The 24111-nt window shown below is 36.2% G+C and overlaps 1 non-coding gene and 1 pseudogene across 1 annotated transcript; both read left to right on the forward strand.

Moving 5' to 3' along the window:
• The window catches only part of LOC102961758, a 183555-nt pseudogene that overhangs the window by 152866 nt on the left and 6578 nt on the right, over nucleotides 1-24111 (forward strand).
• On the forward strand, nucleotides 18304-18407 carry LOC122230809. The gene has a single exon (XR_006207894.1). It is a non-coding gene; the product is annotated as a U6 spliceosomal RNA (small nuclear RNA).

Below are 24111 nucleotides of genomic sequence, written 5' to 3' on the forward strand. Positions count from 1 at the left end.
TCTATTCACAACGTATCCAATAAAAACCTAAATTTTCTGCCTGTAGTTAAAGGTCCTTGATATCTGCACCTTCGCCCCAGCCCCTTCCACTCTCAATATCCAAGCTTATTTTCACCTTTTTGCTCAGCTAGAACCTCCTTCTAAATATATTCCCACCACTAGTCAAGCATATCCTGACCTGACCTACTCTTTAATGGCTTTCATAGCCTATACTACCAAGTTTAAAACAATGGTATTGTCTCAAAATCTTATTAATTATTTGGTTTTTTTTTAACTCTCTCCAATTATATTTTAGCAACGTGAGGGTAGAGACACTAGTAATATTCTGCTTTTGCACTTCACAGCACTGAGCAAAATGTCCCTAAAAAATATACACTGTTGATTGATTCACCTTCCAGCATACTTGACAGGATACTAAAAGCTATTCCAATATCAATTGGCCAAGAAAGATAGCCTAGGTTTTCCCCAAGGTAAGACTCATCACACTGCTTTTGCAAAAGATCAAGGATATGACCAAGTCTGATAGAAATTAGAATGCACACATGCATGTATACAGGCAAAAATAACTACTAAGTTTCTGCTTCAGGTTAAAATGTCCTTATTTTTTCACAAGAAGTTTTTAATCAGTGTCAGTAACTCAAATTGTTAGGGAGATACAACTTTTTAACCTTCTCGGGGAGTTTAGAATACAAAGAAAACTGTGTCTGTAGGGAATCACTACCCATGGGTCACACTCAGACCCCAGTAATGGTGCTGTTACTGAACCCCCCTTCTTCTAAGCTAGAACCTAGTAGTCTATCATGTAGTTTGGGGGATGACAACTTCTAATGTGCTAAAAGTTCCTGACAGGTTCAGATAACAAGGCCAAGATGGGTTTGCTTATTGCCTTAAGTCAAGCCCTTACTACTCATTTTCTGGATTAGTATGTAAAACTGCCTGGGGAATGCCCACTGGATAAAATCATCTCCTTATTATGACCGCCAAGGTCCTTCATGGTTTGTTCTCTGTATACTCCTTCAATCATATCCTTCACATGCTTGTACCACTCCAGAACCTAGTCATTCAGGGATGCCTGGATGGCTCAGCAGGTTAAGCATCTGACCGGCTCGGGTCATGAACTTGAGGTTCATGAATTTGAGCCCTGCATGGAGCTCTGTGCTGACAGCTGCTGGAGACAGCTGACAGAGCCTGGAGCCTGCTTCGGATTCTGTGTCTCCCTCTATCTCTGCCTCCCGCACCACTCATGCTCTATCTCTCTCTCTCTCTCTCAAAAATAAATAAACATTTAAGAAAATAAATTCTAGTCATTCAGAATTAATTGCAGTTTTCTTTTAATTGTACCTTTTATATTCTACCTCCTCATTATGAAAGGCACCATCTTTCTTCATCTTCACTTAATTAAATCATTCTTGGTGTTCAATGCTCAAATAAGTCACTCTTCCCTCTAGAGACAAACCTCTGATAACTCTACCCTAGTTTAACAATTTATTGATATGTGCCTATTATTATAATTTTTATATCACACTAAATTGTATTTAGCTGTTTTTCTGTAGTTAAGTTCCATTAGCCTACAAGTTTCCTAAGGGTTTGGACTAGTTCATATGTATATTGGTTTCCTCAACATATAATAAGCCCTCAATTTTTAAAGAATAAATAAACTGATATTAAAAGATATTGAAATAAGAGCTAGTATGTCATTCCTGTGAAAAAGAAAAGTATAAAGCCAAAGTTCTTAATTATAAAGAGAAATTTGGGGGAGAAACGGAACTAAAATGAAGTGAAAAAAATACAGAGCAACAATGTGGGACTTAGGTGGTCATGTGAATCCATGACTGGTGTTACCCATGTTGGGCTGTCCAGGCTGTCCCATGGAGGGACAAAAAAGCTCAGACAAGAGATTAAGATAAAGAGCTCTATACGTATAGCTTGCTATATATGATTTATAGAATGGAAATTCCTTACACTGGTGAGTAAGCTCCTCTTATATACTAATTGACTCAATGATGACTAAACTTGGGTATTTGAACCACACTGACAGCTACAGATTTGGATCCAGCATTTACTTGCTGTATATGCTTAACATTTCTGAATCTGTTTCCTCACCTATAATGTGGGTGACTTGCATATGTGGGTTGTAGTGAGGGTTAAAATGATGCATGCAAAGTCTGTAATGCAGATCTTAATAGCGCATTTATTTAATAAATGGCAGCTGTGTTAGAGTTCTCCAGAGAAACAGAACCAATAGGATCTATATATACACTACCAGCTGGAGACCCAGAAAAGCCGGTGGTGTAATCTGAACGCCTGAGAACCAGGAGCACCAAGGGCAGGAGATCATTTTCCAGCTCAAGCAGTCAGTCAGAGAGAGAATTCAACCTTTCTTTGCCTTTTTGCTCTCTTCAGGCCCTCAATGGATTATAGGATCCCCACCCACATTGGGGAGGGCCAGTTCACTACTCCAATTCTAATCTTTTCCCAAAACACCCTGTCGAACACACCCCAAAACAATGTTTAACCAGCTATCTGGGCATCCCTTGGCTCAGTCAAGCTGACACATAAAATTAACCACCACGATCAGCAGCAGTCACAGTGGTGGTTATTGCTTTCATTTTAGTAGTAACAATAATAATGTTATCTAAAGAAAAAAAATCCTTCATTCTTTAGGTGTCTGTAGCAGAACCAGCTGGAGGTAAAGGGAAGAGAGAACTCTTCCACTGAGGTGAGTTCACTATGTATTTTCATCCTAGGATCTGGGTCACTTTCTTCTTTCCCAAGTGTGCTGTTTTCAATGGTCTGGGCTAGCACAAGCATACCAAATTGTTGTATTATAGATGAAGACGGAGAGGCTCTGGCTACTTTGAGTTCCTCGTTACCATACGACTGAGGAGATGTTTGAGCAATCCCCCTCATTAAGAGCATTCCAGCAAGTGAGCATCTTTTCACTCCTCCATTTTGGAATGACTTTAAGACCACCAGAGAAGAAGAAAGAATAAGGAAGTCACAGGAGATGGGACATAGGACTACTTTTCATTGCTCTTCCACCATGTTTTACATTCTCTCTCAGCCAGCCTGCCTGCCAGCAGCCCTGGATACCTCTAAATCCCTGAAGCTGGACAAGTATATTTTCTAAATTTTCTGAAAAGCAAATTATTTTTTAACAGTATTTCCATCTCTCCTTCCAAGCAGAGCGTACTACTGAGAAACCACCCTCCCTCCTGCTGACTGCCATCCCTCGCTCATCTCAGGATAAATAGACCACTCTCGCGTTGATAACCACTCCATTTATGTTGGGATTGCCAAATTAAAGGAACACACTTGAAGTTTGTGGGGATCCAGTTAGCTTTTACTAACAAACATGATATTATTTTCGAGTTTGATGTGCTACAGGAGTTTATACACAAAGTAAATATCATTGCTTTGCCAGGATCTTTCTTGCAACTCTCCTTTAATCCAAGTTTGAGGCAAAATGTAATGATGAGACACAAGCCTACTGAACAACATTCAAATACTTGCCTGATGGTAAAACTCATTAAAAGCCACAGGGCTCTTATGATGAACCTGTTCTTTACACTTGACAACAAGACAATATGTGCATGACCTTCTCAAAGAACCAGTTGGAAATATACCTTACCAAAAAGCAGGGTCAGACTAAGAATTAGCCCACAGAGTGCACACAAAAATCACTGGCTTTCTGGGAGAGCCAAGAAACAACAAACCAACTGCCTACAGTAGCATCTATTTAATGATAAAAAGAAAACACTGCATTTCTGTGGTAATCCATCCTTACAGCTTTCCCAGCTACCTAATCCTAAACTAACATCTAGCAAATTCCAGAAATATAGAAGAAATAAATTTCATCTTTAATCTATGTAGGATACTCCTTCCATGTTACTATGTTGCTTTAGTAAACAGTAGAAATATTTAAAAATAGATATAAAAAGGTATCTTCCCAGGGATGCATTTGAATGTAGTATGTGTATTCACATAGAGAGAGCACTTTATGGAAATACACTCACTGCTGTACAAATTAAAGCCCAAAATAGGACAACATATTATCAAAGACCTATACTTATTACTGTATATAATTCATAACGTAGCAGCTTTCAAGAAAATTACAGGTTTCCATAAAAAGCTAACCCACAGTCTTTGGTTGAGATTATTCCTTTGAAGCTGCATGTTCCTAAACCTAGGAATTTGGAGTTTTATAATACTCTACCTGTAAAATCAGGTACTGTTGCTGATGCTATTGCCCAACTAGGATCTTGAATGGTCTTTTTACCCAAAACTCCATTTATGCCAATGCATGTATATAGCAACACGTTTTTTTCCTTCTTTAATTATAATCATGATTGTATTTTTTCTCATCAGGACTTGGAGACATTTATAGATGTACATATTGTCCCATTGTCTTGGTCAAATAGGTTGAAGCAGATTTTTCACTTTTCACCCAGAGAAATGAAAGTAAAAGGATTTTCTGAAGGTTGGTACTAATGGCCTTAGTATGACTACATCACGGGTTTTTATTATCCACAAGCTGAATACTTATCATTTCACTATCTGTTCCTCTCTCTGTAATTTAAATATCCAATCAGAAACAATTTTTTTCATACACACAATACCTATATGTGTAATATCTATGGTTCTTAACATATGGTTAACCATGGTTCTAAAACATATCCCCAAATTACAATGAGGTTTTCTGATGCGTATCTACTAGCGTTTTTCCTAACCTCTTTATAGCACTCACTACTTGTATTTGTCACATTTTTTCAAGACATAGCAGTTCAGTTTGAGAGGCTCGCTGAGATATCTTCAATGTGGACGAGCCATCGGAAGAGGATGCTTAGAAAAACAGGAAATTCTCCTTCTAAATACAAGGTACAGAAATATACACAGTCACACATTGGCGAAGGTAGCATACTGTTGCTATTGAAATGAGGTATGGTCTTTGGATTACATTGAAAGGAAGGCTTTTTAGATTGTACAGCTAGCTAGCAGATGGCAGTTGGAAGTGCTCAGTGTGGTTTGCAGATGAAAAGTTCACCGTGCCTTTACCTAATTTTTTCTCCCCATTCTTTGATAACCTTTTGAATGGAATGTTGAAAATAGCAGCCTTCAGAAGTGCGTGGACACATAGCAGGCTTGACTTTTCCTAATGACCTTTCAGTGCAAAGCAAAAGGTCGACAGTTAGTGTCACTCACACTGAGGCTGACGAAGAATGTGACGACACATAAATGACAAAACCTTAGTGGTGGAGGTCACTTTTGAATTGACTTTCCTGACATTAATTCTTGTGATAACCCAGGCAACTAGTCGTAAAGTTGCGGTTCTCTCTTCAAAGTCCATCGTATTATAGGTACTTGTCAAAGACACAGGTCACTGCTTGCTTACTCAGTTACATGGATAGTCTATAGAAATTAACCTCCACATGTTGCTCATTCTTTCATATTTTGTCACATTTTATTTAAACTAAGTGGAGTTTCAAGCTACGTCTCTAGAACTTTAGGTCTTTGATCTCTGTCAGTGTACCAGGTGCGTTAATGCCCTGGGTATGTTCACAGGGTCTTCTTGGTTCCTGTGCTTTTTCAGGGGGTGCCGTGGTACCGTGGAATATGGATGGACCCTCAGATGACCAGTGCCCACTCTGACATTCACCATTTTTAAAATTAGAATTGCTTGGGAATTTGCTCTTAAACTCTGGGGCTTCCTAAAAGTTTATATAGGAGTCTAGTAGACAAGGGTTCCGTCACCCAAACTGTTGGGGTCTCAAGTTTTCTAATTTATAACTTTGGGATTTGTATAAATGATCCAAAATTGTGGTTGCACTGCACTGTATGTCTAGCATGTTTGTCTTCTTTCATCTTCAGCTGAATTAGAACAACTCAAACATTCAGCAGCTGCCGGATATTCACATCGGATTGAACACTCTGCTCTTCACCACTCTTTCAAATTTGGCAAACATGTTTTTAAGGTACTTCAGACAATCCAAGGCATGCTTACCAGCGTTTTCCAATCAGAGTAACTTCCTTTATTATGCTCCATAGAAAAAAGAACTATCCCATAAGTTCATGTTCAAAAAAAAAAAAAAAAAAAAAAAAGCATACCACCTTAGGCTAGAAGAAACCTCCAACTGTCACATATTTCATCTGTGTTACTCACTGACTGTTCAAATCAGCTGTGCCCCCGCCAAGAGGTCTGCTAGACTCGCACTGTCCAATAAGGAGTCACTAGCCACGTATGGATGTTTACATTTAAATTAATGAAAATAAAGTAAAATAAATATCCAGTTCTTGATTTGTACTGGCCACATTTCAAGTGCTCCTAAGCTGATACATGTGACTAGTGGCTTCCATATTGGACAGTAGAAGCATAGAGTATTTCCATTATCATGGAAAATTCTACTAAACTTTAGTAAAGTGCCAGTGCAAACTAAACTTTAACACTATCATTACAGTAAACTCACCACCTCCAAGAGAAGCTATGATATTTTTAGAACATTACCTTTTTAGGAATTTTTTCCATATATGGGATCAAACTTCTACCCATTTGTCCTAGCTCCATTCCCTAAAATAAGCCTGCAAATCACATGCTCTTCCACATGGGATTCTTTCACATATTTCAAGAAAGTCATCACGAACCTCCTCTACTGTTTTGTATCCTCCCACATGTCTATCTCCTGTACTTCAGGTTCATGATAAAATTTGATGACTTGCCCTAAAAAATTCTGAAGTGTGAGTTTTATTCTGAGTCACAACTTTGCAAACCTAGGTGACAGCTATATAGATGCATAAACATTTAACATTAGAAGGAATAATTATGTATCCTCCAAATCCTCCACTCCCATCCTGATTGCCAGGCATAAAATGGCCAATCAATACATATCAGCTGAATTAATAAACGAACACATGTAATCAGAACATGTTACTCAATGCTTGCTTTTCATGTGTAATCCTCTCCATGTAGTAAATTAGAAACTCTCCTGATTATAGAATAATATGCATTATAGATAACCTTGAATATATACAAGAAAAAAGAACCAAGATGCTACTTAGACATAACTTCTGTTAATCTTTCTGTTGTCTAGTCTTTCTAAACAAAGTTGCAGTATACATATATTCATATTTTGTATATTTTCACCTCACATATCATGTGCATTGTTCCATGTCACTCAGGAAACTTCTAATGCCTTTTATTTCTTTATTAGCTACATTATATTAGATTATTTTATATTACGTCAATTTGGATTATTTAAAATTTACTTTTTGCACTGAACTGTGTCCCCTCCAAATTCATAGTCAAAAGCCTACCCCCCAGTACCTCAGAATGTGACTGTATTTGAAAATAGAACCTTTAAAAAGGTAACTAAGTTAAAATGGGATCCTTGGTGTGGGCCCTAATTCAATATGACTTGTGTCCTTTTTTTAAGATGGTTTTTTTTAATGTTTATTTTATTATTTTTGAGAAAGAGAGACAGTGCAAGTGGGGGAGAGGCAGAGAGAGAGAGAGAGAGAGAGAGAGAGCCGAAGCAGGCTCTTTGCTGACAACAGAGAGCCACATGAGGGGCTGGAACTCACAAACTATAAGATGGTGAGATCATGACCTGATGAAGTCAGGAGCTTAACCCACGGAGCCACCCAGACGCCCCATATGACTTGTGCTCTTATAAGAAGTGGAGATTAGGACACAGACCACATGGACTGAAGGATGACCATTGAGGACACAGTGAGAAGGCAGCAATCTGCATATCTGCAAGTCAGCGGGACAGACCTCAGAGAAAACCACACATGCTGACATCTTGATTTTGGACTAGCTTCCAGAAGTTTCAGACAATTTTGTTTTTCAGGCACCCAATCTGATCATTTCTTAGGGCAACATTAGTAAACTAATACACTTTATTTCCAGTTTTTCATTGTAGAAATAAATTTATTTCAAAAAAATTGCGTACATCTCTAATTTTTCACACAAACTTTTTACAAAAAATTGTTTTTGAAAATTCACGAAAAAACCTTTAATATACATTTTCAAATTATCTCATTAAAAATTACGCTTGCAAACACGCAGGATTTTCCCAATTCAAGAAGCAAAGACAAAATTTATATTACTCTATGTGTTTAATTTTGCATTTTTTAAAAATTCCAGTGAAGTATAACATTTCTTTCAAACAGTTATTGGCCACTGTTTTCTGTGGCAATGTGATGTGCAAACTTTAGTCTTAATGCTCACGTAAATACATGTTGATTAATTTTGTGTGTATTTGAACATATACACTTATATATGATATATATTTTCTGCCCTTGCTTTGGCACTCAATGTTATTTTGATATTGATTTGCATGATACAGTTAGTTCATTTTCATTATTTTATACTATTATTCTGTATGACTACATCTCAATTTTTCATCATTTTTCTTATCGACGGATTTTTAGGGTTTTTATTTTTAATTTTTTTGTTATCAACATAATTGCTGTAAGCATGCTTATCTCTTTACACTGTGAGCAAAATTTTACTATGGGGCATGTCGATAAGTGAAATTACTGGATTTACTAGTTAGAAGGGTCAGCATAACACAACAGTTAAGAAGATGAACTCTGAAACTGGACTGCCTGAACTCAATGCTGGGTGTACCAGTTAGATAGTTTGATCTTGGTCAAGGTACCCAACCTCTCTGTGTCAGTTCCTTCATATATAAAGTGATTAAGATTGCAGTACATACCTCACAACTTTACAGATAGTATTTGTACAGTTAGGAAAATAGCTGGAACATAGTAAACACTCCACAATCTTTATTATATCTCCAACAGTAGGAGACAATAAATTATTTCCCTAAGTGGTCATATGAATTGATACTTTCACGGTGGTGCATATGAGTTCATGCACGATATTGTTGGACTTTTGTCCAAGATAATTAATTGGAAATAGTGGTAGTTTTCACTGTTGCTGTCATATAGCACTTGACTGTATCATTATATCTCAGTTTCATGATTCTCCTCTCGAAGGAATTTTAGATTGTTCTCAATCTAATCTCACTATCATAAACCTCACTGCTGTGAACATTCCTGTGTGTGACTCCTGGTTCCCATGGGAAAAAGTTTCCCCCCTGGTATATGCAAAATATAGGTATCTCATAAGAATATATCTGAAATTTGAGAGTAAATCTATTACAGAGACCTAGATAATGTATCTATATACAAGATTTAGCCTCTAATATCCAATTCCAGAAGACTTCTAGAATTCCTCTCCCTACCACAAATTGGTCTCGATAGACACAGTATTCCCAAGACGTAAAAACTAATTAGTTTTCTCTCCTGAGAAGGGATTCAGTTGTGGCTGAATCCTGGAAAGGAATGAAGGCTTTGAGAAAAGAACTTCAGAAATGGAGTAATAAGTGCCACAGCATGCCCATAAAATGTATATATCATGGATGGATAAATATGTTCAATAGCCTCAGGGTTGCAGAGCTGCATTAGCCCTCCACCAGCCATAGTTGCTGATCGATCCTTTGACGGACAGCAGCACCAAAGCACCACAGAATAAAGCAAAGATTCTAAGGTTATTTCAGAAGGTGCGGGTAAGGTACGTGCAGCATCTGAGACTGAGAAAGAAAAAAATGATATTGTTGTCTGCCTTCCCTCCCTGCTGGGATGACACCAATCATCCTCAATTTCTTGCCCTTTTATTTAGTCACTTCTTTAGTATTCATCTCTAATAATATGTAACCACAACCTGTCATTACAATCAAAGGACAAAATCAAACATAAAAATGTGAATAGAGGCTACATAAAAAAAAGAGTCCATTTGCTCATCACGGGAACCCCTGGCAGCTGCCTTAGTTCACATTCGGCTCCATTATCTCATTTGCTTTTCCTCAGCCTAGGATTCTCACCCTTTCTTCTGCAGTGACCACAGGCATTGGCCCTTTCCACCTTGGCACCTACAAGGTGGGAAAAGAACGGCCACGGGTGCAAATGACCTTTTAAATAATTACTAACTCTAAAAAAAATGGCGAGAATCTTCCACAGGATTAGAGACTACAGTATGTATTGCAACTTAATTCAGACCTAGGCAGAAATAAATCCAGAATAAAAACGTCAATTTTTACAAATACTGGAAATGTAATACAAAGTTAGTCCTCGTTTACAAAGTGCTTGAGCTCAATGCTGTCAAATTTCCCATAGTTATAATGCTAGAAGTTTTTTTAAGGGATAAAACCCACTTAGTTCATGTTAACATGGCCTAAAGCAACATCGAAAAGTGAAATGAGCACCAGAATGGAAGTCAGGAGGCATGGCTGATCTTTTATAGGCTGTGTTACTTTAGACCAGTCACTAAATTGTCTGATTTTATATTCTCACTTTGGTAATAATAAGCATGTAACTCCATAATTATTTTCACTCAATAACCTGAATTGTTGCCTCCTTGATCCTTGCAGGAGGGCAAATGGGCAGAAGTCTAGAATGCTCCCGTCCAGATTAACCAGAGCTAGTTTGATCTATTTCATATATTGGATTAGATGATCACTAAGGTGCTTTTCATCGCCTCTAAATCACTTTAGAAAAGAGCTATTATCCTCAAACCTGGCTGCAAATTGGAATCTTCTTGGGAACTAGAACAATCCCAGAGCCCAGAACACACCCTCAGAGATTGTGACTTAATTGGCCATGCTGAGGCCATGCCAGGAGTATTTAAAAGCTCCCCAGGGAATTCTTTGCAACTAGGGTCAAGAAACCCTGCTCCCAGGGTTTATGCATACATGACTGGCTTGGGACTCCTCCTGATTTGTCCTTTTACATTAGTCCACATGCCAAACATCCAAAATTATTCAGTCGGCAAGAAATGAGGCAGCAGACTTGAAAGAAATTGAATAAATATTTCCTCTATTTTTTAATCTCTCTGGCTAGACTTTTCATGGACATAGATTGTTATAAAGTGAGCCTTAGCAGCAGAAGCTGGTGTATCCCTAGGCCACTGAGATGGTGAACAAGGGACTATCTGTCTGGGAAAAGCTAGACTAGGATGAATAGATTCAATGAACTTCAGTGCACTTGGTGGAAATTTGGTAAAGCTTTCAGAAAACCTGCAGGCTTCCTAAATCAATATCCCAGGACAGGTTTCAGCAATAACCATGCCAATCTTTCCTACCATGTGTGGGTGAAGCAGCAAGAATCCATGTATTAGTGGCAGTTCTGTTCTCATTCAATATACACCTGGTCTGTCCCTGGTTCAACAGCTGTGGCCACTCAGCTGATTCCTGTTGGCTCTTTTCAGCTCCAGACTTTGTGACCTCAAAAAAAATCTGTCTTCCGTAGATACATAGCAACCTGTTCATTAGCTCTACTAACATTCTTTCCAAGACGTGGGATCAATCTCCATTTCATGTATTACAGAGATGCTGTTTGCAAAATTTGCATCAGAAAGCTGAGTTAATTCCATTTCTATTGCCAAAAATGCAAAAATTTATTAATCCATTTTAGGCAAAAGTGAAGAAACAACAAAAATTTCTTTGTAATATGAATGTACCTATTATTACAATAAGCTTGATTAAAAGAAAAGCTGGCTTTTCATTACACTGTGAAAGCATACTCATAAGTGATAAGTGCGAATAATAATTTATTATTATTAATACGTATTACCATATATTAATTATCCATAACCTTATGTATATAATCTGAAAAATGGCTTTATAAAAGTAGATGATAGCTAGAGATTGATAGATATTCATAAATGGGGTGAAAATCGCAGATAATATCATTAAAATTGAATAGTCTGGCAAAGACAAAAAACAGAATTATATCAGACACCAGTGCAAAAAACCTTGCTTTAAATCAGAAGCTACTTTCGGGCAGTGATTGGGCCTTGTTAGAGACTGGTACATACAACGTCAATTTTTTTACTTAACATCTAAATGCTCACATTTTAGGGTAAATTGTCGAGGGGGAGGAAAAGGTGGTGTCTCCTCTTTATTTGAGAATATAAGTGGAGGAAAAAAAGCATGAAATAATAATAATAAATTAAACAAATAAAAAGCATAATAATAATAATGGCTATTACTTAAAATCACTATGTATTAATAGATAGATGTTTCACATACCTGACCTCATTGACTCATGGAAGATGTATATTACCATCCCTGTGTTACAGATGAAGAAACTGTCTCTTACATGTGAAATAACTAGCCCAACGACATAGGAGTCATAAATGACAGAGATAAGCTCGAACCCCGCACTGTTTTTACTCTATGTAGGTGTTAACATACATAATTATTAGAATGCATTCCAATTGATACACAAACCTAGGAAATGTTCTCCACAAATGGCACTGGTATTCACCCAGCTAGACACATGGAAGCCATCCTGGCCTCACACCCATGTCTAATTAGGCCATCAATTCCAACCATTTCCCCTTCTAAATAGCTCTCATATCCATCTCTTAATTTCTATCTCACTTACATGCATAAGTTCAAGCCTTAAGCAATTCTCACCTAGATTATTCTCATCATTCTTTCATCCATTCTTTTCCTTCCTATGTGAAAGATCTATCTAAAAGGCTAGTTTAGCAGTGCCTGGGTGGATCAGTCGGTTGAGCATCTGACTTCGGCTCAGGTCATGATCTCACAGCTTGTGAGTTCGAGCCCCACATTGGGCTCTGTGCTGACAGCTCAGAGCCTGGAGCCTGCTTCAGATTCTGTGTCTCCCTCTCTCTCTGCCCTTCCCCCACTCACACTTTGTTTCTCTTTCTCAAAATAAATAGACATTAAAAATAAAATAATAAAATAAAAGACTAGTTTGATCAGTTACATTCCTGTGATTCTACAGGATATATAGTATATACTATAATCCAGCAACTCCACTTCTATGGATAATAACCAACAGAAATGCATTCCTGTATTCACCAAAAGACATATACTCAACATGCATAACATCTCTATACAAATAAGCTAAAAATTAGAGACTACCTAAACGTCTATCTTTAGGATGGATGAAAAGATTGTGGCATATGAACACAATGAAATATTATACAGCAATGTGAAAAAGCAAACTAAAGTATATAGCAATAAGATGCTTGTATGTATAAGCGTTCAATCAGAATTCAAAAACGTGTGAAACTCTTCGAAGTCAACTGTGGTTACTCATGGGAATTTGGGATAGGATCTGGGAGAGGGGGGTGGCAATGTTCCATGTCTCTACCTAGGTCCTGATTACATGTAAGTGTTCATATGAATTTCTACAAAGACAATTAACATGCATAAATATTTACTTTTCACTGTATGTGTTATATGTCAGTAAAAAATAAAAAGAACAAAAGAACAAAAATGATTTGATCATTCTCCATTGCCTTTCATCTTTTACTTCTCTCCTATATTTGTCTGTGTTAGTCAATTAATCTATTTCCCCAGAGAAATAGAATCAATAAAATGTATAGAGAAAAAGAGTTCAAAGAATTGGCTCATGCAGTTATGGAGCCTTGGAAAGTCCAAAATCTGCAGGGTAGGCCGGCAGGCTAGAGACTAGGAAGGAGTTGCCATTTGAGTCCAAAGATGGTTTGTGTTAGAATTCTCTTTTCTTCAAGGGAGGTCACTCTTTTTTTAATTAAGGCCTTCAACTGATTGGATGAGGCCCACCCATGTTACGGAGAGTACCCTGCTTTACTTATAGTGTAGTGTGCTGATTTAAACGTTAATCTCATCTAAAAAGTACTTCCACAGAAACATCTAGAATAATGTCTGGCCAAAAATCTGGGTACTGTGGCCTAGTCAAATTGACACATGAAATTAACTATCACAGTACCTACTCTCTTCTAAGCCACATTGAATTACTTGGAGATCCTCAAATATACCCATCTCTGTAATATCTTTCTATTAGCACATTTCTCTCCCCTAGGAATTTCTCCCAAAGCCTTTGCTTTATCACTTTCTTATTCCCCTTTTCTGCTTCATTGATTTCCACTCATTCTTCAAGTCATAGTTCAGGTATTACTTCCCCTGGAAAGTCTTTCTGACCCTCTACTTTTTGTTTTGTCTTACTCTGCCATAAAGCTTACCACCACAGGCAATATTCTATCCATTGTTCTAGTTCTCTCTTTCTCCCTCTAAATCATTAAGTTTTGTAGAGGCCAAGACAGCACATACATCCCTAATTAAAATCAGAAGCACCTAGGGAGAGTTAGTTTGGGTCCAGCATGCTATGCAGACGCAGACGACTACATCTGATTAAACTAAGTGAATGAATATATAAATAGGATTTGTACCTGCTAACACAGATTTTGTACACTGTTATTGCTATACAGAGTTTTGGCCTCACCACCACCCCATACTTGGTCTTTCCATTTTTAGCTCACAATATAACAAATGTCTAAGGCTAACCTCATATAGTACTAAAACCATCACTTGATTCAGTCATCAGTGAAATCAAATACACATATCCTGATCACTTGTTTTTAAGATGATCATATTGTTACTCAAAATAACTGATTACACCATTGAAGTTTCAATATAAGTTTCCAATTACTCCAGCACATGTAATCCTATTAAATTGGGAGGTAATTAGCATAAATTCATATCATTGGAGTTTTTATATCCAAGATGGAATTATGTCACAGACTTGGAATGATCACTCGCTCAAGTTTTTTCTCCAAACAGTGGTAATTACTGGTTTGTACCCCATTCATTCCTCACAATTTCTGAGCAAATTAAGCTGCTTTAGGTCTTCCTGTCCCTCTCCCAGCACCTCATTAAGGATATCTTTGTTTTTGTATTTAATATAAAACGTAGTCCATAGGCTTTAATGAGGAATTTGTTCAAAAAGTCAAAAGGTCAAATTTAATAGCGATGTTGCTTTTATAAATTGTCACTTCATGCAAATTATGCTCTGCTCTGAAAATGCCCAAATTGAAGAAAATATTCATTTGCTTGCTGAATAAAATCTAATATTTCACTACTTAAAAATGCAGCTTATTACCAGCTTTTAAATACATTTCTTTTTATAAATTAACTTAAACTTTCCGAAGTCCAAGAAGGTGTTTACCAAAAGCAATTCTGTGCTCAAACACCCTTCGTGAATGCTACATGCCACAGTACATCAAATCGATCAGATACACAACACATATTTTTTCTTAAATTTTTTGAAAAGTGCTGCTTTAAGGAAATCTGTTCAACCTAGTATTTTCTAAACCTATCCTGACCACAGAATTATGTAATTTTTAGCCCAAATAGACTATTGTATTCATTTATTTACTTTAAAATTTTATCATTACCAGTTAGCACTAATTTTCACTAATTTTTATTAATTGTTATAATGGCTTTCTCTGTGAAGAGCACTTATCTAGAATGGAAAATACAGAGAAGGATAAGCCATGAATACTAAACACAGGTGCAATAGAGAGAGAGAGAGAGAGAGAGAGAGAGAGAGAAGATGCATGATAATATTATAAACTCAAACAGACTTGCATTTAAACCTCAGATCTGCCACTTAAGAATTTTGCAAACTTGGACGACAATATTTAAATAATTTTTATATAAATGTCTTCCTCTGTAAAATGAGGATAATAATGTGTACTTCATATTATTATCGTAGGGATTAAATATTGAGTATAATATATTTAATACAGTATATGGTACATAGTAAATGCTCAATAAATGGCACCGATCATGATAGTCCAAAAATGGAGGAAGAGAGGCAAAGAAGCAAAAGGATAACATGAGAGATTTTGTTAAAGGTCAAATTAATTATATAGTTACTCTGATCAACTGTGGAAAAGATCAACAAAGATGGATGAAATAAATTAACCAGAAGAACCAATTTACAACTTAGGTAGAGATTTGTGGTTTATATTCACATTCTACCATATATACATACATATATATATATATATATTCCTATTTTATTTTATTTTAATTTATTATTTTATTTTATTTTAGAGAGAATGCATGCAAGTGGGGAGAGAAGAGAAGAGGGAGAAAGAGAGAGAGAGAGAGAGAGAGAGAGAGAGAGAGAGAGAGAATCTTAAGCAGACTCCCCACTCAGGGAAAAGCCCCATGGGGGGCTCAATCACCTGACCCTGGGATCATGACCTGAGCTGAAATCAAGAGTCAGATGCTCAACCAACTGAGGCACCCAGGCACCCCTATCTTCTCCTATTTGAATGCAGTGTTGATGCTAACAATTTTCATTATTATATTTTTTCTTTTATTATCATTATGTAAATTGTTACATGATATGAGACTTAAAACAAGCAGGTAGGGCAACTCTATTTCTGTTTTATAGAAGAAGAAGCTGCAGACAAGAAAATAGCCAGTCAGAAACAGAGAATCTCCTAGTTCATGACTAGGGCTCATCTCTTAGACTTCACTAATTTCAGAATCTAATTCTAGCCCCACAACACAGATCCCTTACCTTAACCTTAGTCTCCTATCTAGGGACAAAATAACATGGCTTTCAAACTATTTGATGACAGGATTTTTTTAAGGCATCACATCTAATTAACTTTGTAAAGAGTAAATATCTGTAAAGGTCAGAATTTTTTTCTATAAAGAGCTAGATAGTAATATTTTAAGCTTTGCAGGCCATCTGGTTTCTGTCACAAATACTGAACTCTGCCATTGTAGCAAAAGAGCACACACACAGCACCACCACCATCACCACCACAAGCTGTTATTAATATGATCTTGAGCTTAAAAAAGAATGGTTTAATTGCACAATGTCTTTATGTCTTCTAAGGAATATGTTGCTGGCATACTGTTTTGTTTTTTTTTAAGTTAATGAGTATTTACTACCTCTATGACTACTTTTATTATCTTCCCTTATTTTAGTTTCAGGGATGTGATTTTTTTTTATATTAGTCCTTCCTGGGATTTGGTAAACTTGTTAAATTATGGGTTTTCTTTCATTAGTTTTGGAAAATTCTTGACCATTCTTTCTTCAAAAATTGCTTCTTTCCATTTTCTTGTCTCTTTTCCATCTAGCATTCTACTTAAACATGTGTTGGACCTTTTCACATATTCCATAGTCTCTTACCTTTTATTTTGTATTTTCTTCCTTTTAGTCTCTCTTTAATTTTGAAGTTTTCTCTGGTCCTGAATTTCTGTTCCTTACTACTCTCCTCTTTTGTATCAAGTGTGTAGTTACATCACTTTTTAAATCAGTGCCTAATAATAATTATAAACTGATAATTTGTGGATCTGTTTATGTTGTCTGTTTTTCTTTATTGGTTTTCAGTCTATCTGGTCTTCCTTCCTGAAATGCATGGCTATTTTGAATAAAGGATAGAAGGAGAAGAGAGAAAATGGAAAGAATAACAGTAGAGATTAGGGGGATTTTTATCTTCTTTCAAAGGGAATCTAATTTTGTTCTGGAAGGCACACTGAGTATGATCTGAAACTATGGAAAATATAAATTAAGACTCAGGGATACGTTAACCAAACAAAAAATAAGCCACATTAATTCCATACTAACTCCTTAGCCATCACTAGATGAGGCTGCTTTGGGAGAGTCGAATACTCAGAGCTTGCAGTTTCCCCACACATGAGACAAATGAATTCCCTCAGGAAGACCAAAATCTTAAGCAGAAAGTCGCATATATTTTCAACATGAGTGTATTGGGGTAATTGGTGTGACACCAAAGGTGTATGCTATGACTTCTCTCCAAGACCTTGGGTCCTCAAGTTCTTTCTGACTTGGAACTACTTCCTTCATGGGCCTTCAAAAACTTACTGTTTTCTTATGTCTTATAATATCTATTTCACATATTCATTCCAGCTTTAATCATTTTCTTGGTAGGAAAGAAAAATAGCAGCCAGAATAGCTAGAAGTAGGGGCGCCTGGGTGGCTCAGTTGGTTAAGTGACCAACCTCGGCTCAGGTCATGATCTCATGGTTTGTGAGTTCGAGCCCCGCATCGGGCTCTGTGCTGACAGCTCAGAGCCTGGAACCTGCATCTGATTCTGTGTCTCCCTCTCTCTCTCTACCCCTCCCCCACTCGTGCTCTGTCTCTGTCTCAGAAATAAACATAAAATTAAAAAAAAAAAGAATAGCTAGAAGTAGAAGCCAGCTGCTCCTTTTGTTTTTAATTTAAATTTTTTTAATATTTATGTATTTTTGAGAGCGAGAGAAAGAGAGCAAGTGGGGGAAGGGACAGAGAGAGAGTGGGACATAGAATCCAAAGCAGGCTACAAGGTTTGAGCTGTCAGCACAGAGCCCTATGCAGGGCTTGAACTCATGAGCTGGGAGAGATCGTGAGGCGAGTCAAAGTCAGATGCTTAACCAACTGAGCCACCCAGGCACCCCTTGTTTTTAACTTAAAATATAAACAGTGCTTGCATCCTCAGCATAAATACTAAAATTGGAATGATACAAAGATTAGCATGGCCTCTGAACAAGGATCACATGCAAATTCATGAAGCCTTCCCTATTTTTAAAATAAATAAACAAGCTTTTGTGATATAAACAGTGAGAGGCACCTGGGTGGCTCCATTGGTTAATCTTCGGATTTTTTAATTTGACTCAGGTCATGATCTCAAGGTCGTGAGATCAAGCTTGGGCCGTTGGGCTCTGTGCTAGGCATGGAGCCCTCTTGGGATTCTCTTTCTCTCTCTCTCTCTCTCTCTCTCTCTCTCTCTCTCTTTCTGCCCCTTTCCTCTGCTCATGCTATCTGTCTCTGTGTCTCTTTAATAAAGGAAGGAAGGAAGGAAGGAAGGAAGGAAGGAAGGAAGGAAGGGTAATGTAAACAGTCACACAGAAGCTTCAGAATACTGAGAGATGAGTCCATGGTGCCTTCTATAAAGTAATCCTGCAGAAGATGAGGTTTGAGGCTCAACAAAAATGAAAAAGTGGAGAAAATTCCCAAATATTTTGAAACCAAATAGCACATCTCTACATAACACATGGGTTAGAGAAGGAATCAAAAGGAAAATTAGGAAGTGTTTTGAGTTGAATGAGAATGAAAATGAATTGAAATTTGTGAAATTCAGTTAAAGCATTGCTTAGAGGGAAAATCATAGGGCCAGATGATTATGTTAGAAGAGAAGAAAGATTTCATATCCATCTATAAAATTAGAAAATTAAAACATAAAAAGAGGAAACATCAGAGGATAAATTAATGAAAAAGAAAGCAGAAAAACAGTAGAGAATACCAATAAAACAAACAAAAAAACTGATTTTATGAGATCAGTAAAATTGATAAATATCCAGACTGATTGAAGAGGAAAAATTTAAAGAAATACATATTATAAAAATTAGGAATAAGAGAGGTGATATCACTAAAGATTTTACATATATTGAAAAGAAAATCAGGAGATTTCACATACAACTTTATGATCATAAATTTAGCAAATTATAAGAAATGGAAAAGTTCTTTGAAATACACAAATCAAAAAATAAACCAAGTACCCTCCTGGTTACTAAGTACATTTATTTTACAGCAAAAAAAAAAATTTGTCCACAAAGAAAACTCTAGGCTCAGATGATCTTATTAATGAATTCTACTAAAGAGTTAAGAAGGAAACAGTAGAAATTCTACCATGAGAACATTCACGGATACCAAAACCACACAATGACATTGAGAAGAAGGAAAATTATAAGACCAATATTTTTCATGTGTATAAATATTTAAATTATTTTTTAAATTTAGTAAATCATATCCTGCCATATATAAGTCATATCCAAGTGAGGTTTATCCTGAGAATGGAAACTTGTTTTAACATTTAAAAATCAATCAATAAAATTCATCATATTTACAAAATAAAAGAAAAACCACATGATCTTCTCATGAAATGCAGATAAAGCATTTGACAAAATCCAATATCCATTCCTGATAAAAACTCTCAGCACAAAAGGAATACAAGGGACCCTCCCCAATTTATTATGAATATTTACAAAAAAACATAAAGCCAATACCATGCTTACTCATGAAATATTGAATACTTTCCCCCTAGGATGATGAAAAATAAAAGAATATTTTTCTTTTACCAGCCCTATTCACTCTCTCCTAGCCAGTGCAATAAGTCAAAGAGAAAAAGACAAACAGACAGATAGACAGACAGACATAGATAAATGGCATCCAGTTGGAAAAGAAAAAAATAAAATTATCTTTATTCACAGACAACATGATTGTCTATGTATACAATTCTATGGAATTTACAAAAACACTACTAGAACAAATAAGTGAGTTTATCAAGTTTGCAGAATAAAATTTTATTATACAAAATTTAATTATTTTTCTATATTAGTAAAAATCAGAAATTTCAGTTATAAAATATTATTTACAATAGCATCAAAAATCTATAAAATACTTAAGGATAAATCTAACAAAATAAGTTTAAGATCTGTACACTTAAAACTATATTCTTATTGCTGAAATTAAAGAAGATCTTTATTTATAAAAAAAATTTTAATGTTTATTCATTTTTGAGAGACAGAGAAAGACAGAGCTTGAGTGGTGAAGGGGCAGAGAGAGGGAGACACAGAATCTGAAACAGGCTTCAGGCTCTGAGCTGTCAGCACAGAGCCCGTCGCGGGGCTCAAACTCACAAACTGTTAGATCCTGACCTGAGCCAAAGTCGGCCGCTCAACCGACTGAGCCACCCAGGCACCCCTGAAATTAAAAACCTTTAAAATAAAGAAAGAGACCTATACCATGTTATGTGTCAGAAAACTCAGTATTTTTATAACCAATTTTTGATAAATTGGTCTACAGATGCAACACAGTGCCATTCCAAACCCCAACAGCATTTTCTAAGAAATTGACAAGCTACTTTTAAAATTCATGTGGCAATGTAAAAGGCTAAGAAGAATTAAAACAACTTTGAAAGAATTTTCTGGTTTTAAGCCTTCAAATTATATAATTACATTTTATTCTTCAAGTTATATAATTGGCATAAAAATAGGCAAATAAATCAGTGGAACAAAATTAATCCTGAAATAGTCACGCGCCTAAATGGAAAACTGATTTTTGACCAAGGGCAAGATCAAGTCAATGGAAAACGAACAGCCTTTCAACAAACAGTGCTTGAACAATTGGACATGCTTATGCTAAAATGAAAACAAACAAACAAAACAAGAGAAAACCAAAAAGCAACAGAAAAAACTTGAATCTACACTTTATATAAAAAATAAAAATAAATCTACATGTAGAATTTAAAACTATAAAACTTCTGAAAGAAAACACAGAAGAAAATTTTTATGAACTTGGATTAGGTTCACAGTTCTTCGAAATGACATCAAAAGTATCACTGATAGGGGGCGCCTGGGTGGCTTAGTCGGTTAAGCGTCTGACTTCGGCTAAGGTCATGATCTTCCAGTTTGTGAGTTCAAGCCCCGAGGCGGGCTCTGTGCTGACAGCTCAGAGCCTGGAGCCTGTTTCGGGTTCTCTGTCTCTGATCCTCCCCTGCTCATGTTCTGTCTCTCTGTCTCTCTGTCTCTCAATAATGAATAAACATTAAAAAAAATTTTTTTAAGTATCATTGATAGAAGGCAGTAATACATAAATTAGATTTTATCAAAATAAAAACTTGTTTTCTGCAAGGCACAGTTAACGGAATGAAAATGTAAGCCACAGACTGGGAGACAATTTTTGCAAGTCATATATTTGCTAAAAGACTTGTGTCCAAAATATATTTGTAAAAGCTCCAAACTTAATAATAGGAAAACAAATGGCTCAATAAAAAATGAACCAAAGACGTGAACAGACACTTCGCCAGAGAAAATATGTAGATAGCAAAAAGCACATGAAGAGATGCTCATTTTTTTTCTTTTTCTCACCTTAATTTGTCATTAAGGAAAAAGGCAAATTAAAACCACAGTGATACACCACTGTACACTTATTAGAATGACTAAAATTTAAAAAACTGATGATACCAAGAACTGGCAAGAACGTAGAGGAACTGGAGCTACTACATGTTATTAGCAGGGCTATGAAATGGTTTAACGACTTTGAAAAACAGTTTGACAGTTTCTTAAAAAATTAGACATACATTTAGCATATGATTTCGCCATTCCATTCCCAGATATTTATCCAAGAAAAATAAAGGAATATCCATACAAAGACTTAAAAATGAATACTCATGACATGCATGTATCTGTAATTATACTTGTAATACTTACGCATGTATAATTTACAAAAACTAGAAACAACTCAAATATCTGTCACAGGTGAATAGATAAAGTGTTGAGTGTTGGTACTATGAAATACTAATCAGTGATAAAAAGAATGAACTGTTTATGTATGCAATAACATAGATGAATCTCAAAATAGTTATACCGAGTGACAAACAATTCTAAAATATGCAAACAGCAAATTGGTTGTTGCCTGAAGGGAGAGAGCTAGAAGAACAGAAGGGAAGATTACAAAAGGGCATGAGGGAACTTTTGCATGGATATGTTGACTACCTTGATTGTACTACTGATTTCATGGCTGTCTTCATATGTCTAAACTTATAAAATTGAATGTTTTAAATGTGTGGAGTTGGTTTTGTATCTATTATTCCTCAATAAAACTACTTCTTGAGTGGATTAACCAATGTGGTATGTATATTATACATACAAACACACACACACACACACACACACACACACACACACAGTGGAACATTATTCAGCCTTGAAATGGAAGGATATTCTGACACATGCTACAACATGGATAAATCTTGAGGACATTATGCTAAGAAAAATTAGCCAGTCACAAAAAGTCAAATCCTGTATAAATTTACTTACATACAGTATTTAAAGTAGTCCAATTCATAGAAACAGAAAGTAGAATGGTGGTTGCTAGGGCTGAGGAGAGGGGAGAATGGGGAGTTATTGTTTAATGGGTGGAGTTCAAGTTTAATAACATGAAGAAGCGCTGGAGATTGGTTGCACAACAATGTGAATATATCTAACACTCCTGAACTATACACTTAGAACTGGTTAAGATAATAAATGCTATGTAATGTGGTATTTTGTACCAGTTTCTAAAAGCTGCCTTAAAAAAGTTCAGGAAGTTCAAGGTATCCATTCACTCCTCCTCGCGTCCAGATGTGAGGTTCTGCCTGCCACACTCAGCATGGTTCTGTAGAGACCACTTATGGAGGCATGATGGGCAGTAACCTCATTTGAGCCTATTACAGTGGGATAGACTTTTTCTAGTCTTTAGTATAAACATTAACAAATGAAGGAAGAAGAACTTCGGTGCAAAGAAAACTTTTGCAAAAATATTGCTAGGATGACTTATATTTTGTAAAAAGCCCCATGCAATCACTTTGTCACATTGATTCATTCTATCTTTCCCAACACAGAGAAAACGTTTTTGATAGTTGCATAGTGAAAGTCAAGAAAGGGTTCTTTGGACTCAAAAAGGGGGCTTTTCCCAAGATCGAACCAAGAGCCAAAGTGTATCAACTGGACCTTAAATACCAATATTTGAGAAGGGAGAGGATATTGTAGCTGTGGAAACACAGTGGTCAAATCAGTTTTAAAATAAGAATAGTGAAAAATTCAATATTTTTTTGCAAATATTTACATTATCAGTTTTCCAACTTTTCAGATGTCTGTTGAAATGTCATCTCCTCAGGCAGGACTCATGATGTAACACTGCATGATGTTAACCCTCAACCCTCTTACTCTATTGCCTTACGCAACTTCATTTGTTTTTTCCTTGGAGTATTGTCAGTACCTGACATTACATTATGCAATAATTGAGTGTTTATTTGTTTACTTTCTTTCCCATAATAATATCCATGAGTGCAGAGACATTGTCCAAATATCTCATTCACACTATGTCCTTAGAGCCTAAAACAATGCCTGGCACATAGAACAGACTGAAAAAAAAAAAATTGTTGCATGAATGGAGTACCAACAAGCCATTGGATTTGCGTATATCTCTTGTTGTCACAGGGCTGAGAGGGGCTTAGGAGCCAATCAGTGAGCTAGATCCTATCCTACCATTTCTCACCCCAAACTCAGAGCACCTCATGGTCACAGACACTGTCTAACATGATCATTTGGAGTTAAGCCCATACTTCATTTTTGTTCTTTTTTATGTGTTCTATATCCCAGGCAGGTGAAAAGATCCCTTAAAACTCACATCCTAGAAAGATTCCCCATTATAGGCTCTCTGGATATTCTTGTAAATAAAAAGAAAATC

The sequence above is a fragment of the Panthera tigris genome, chromosome C2 (assembly GCF_018350195.1).
Source record: "Panthera tigris isolate Pti1 chromosome C2, P.tigris_Pti1_mat1.1, whole genome shotgun sequence".
Classification (NCBI taxonomy): domain Eukaryota; kingdom Metazoa; phylum Chordata; class Mammalia; order Carnivora; family Felidae; genus Panthera; species Panthera tigris.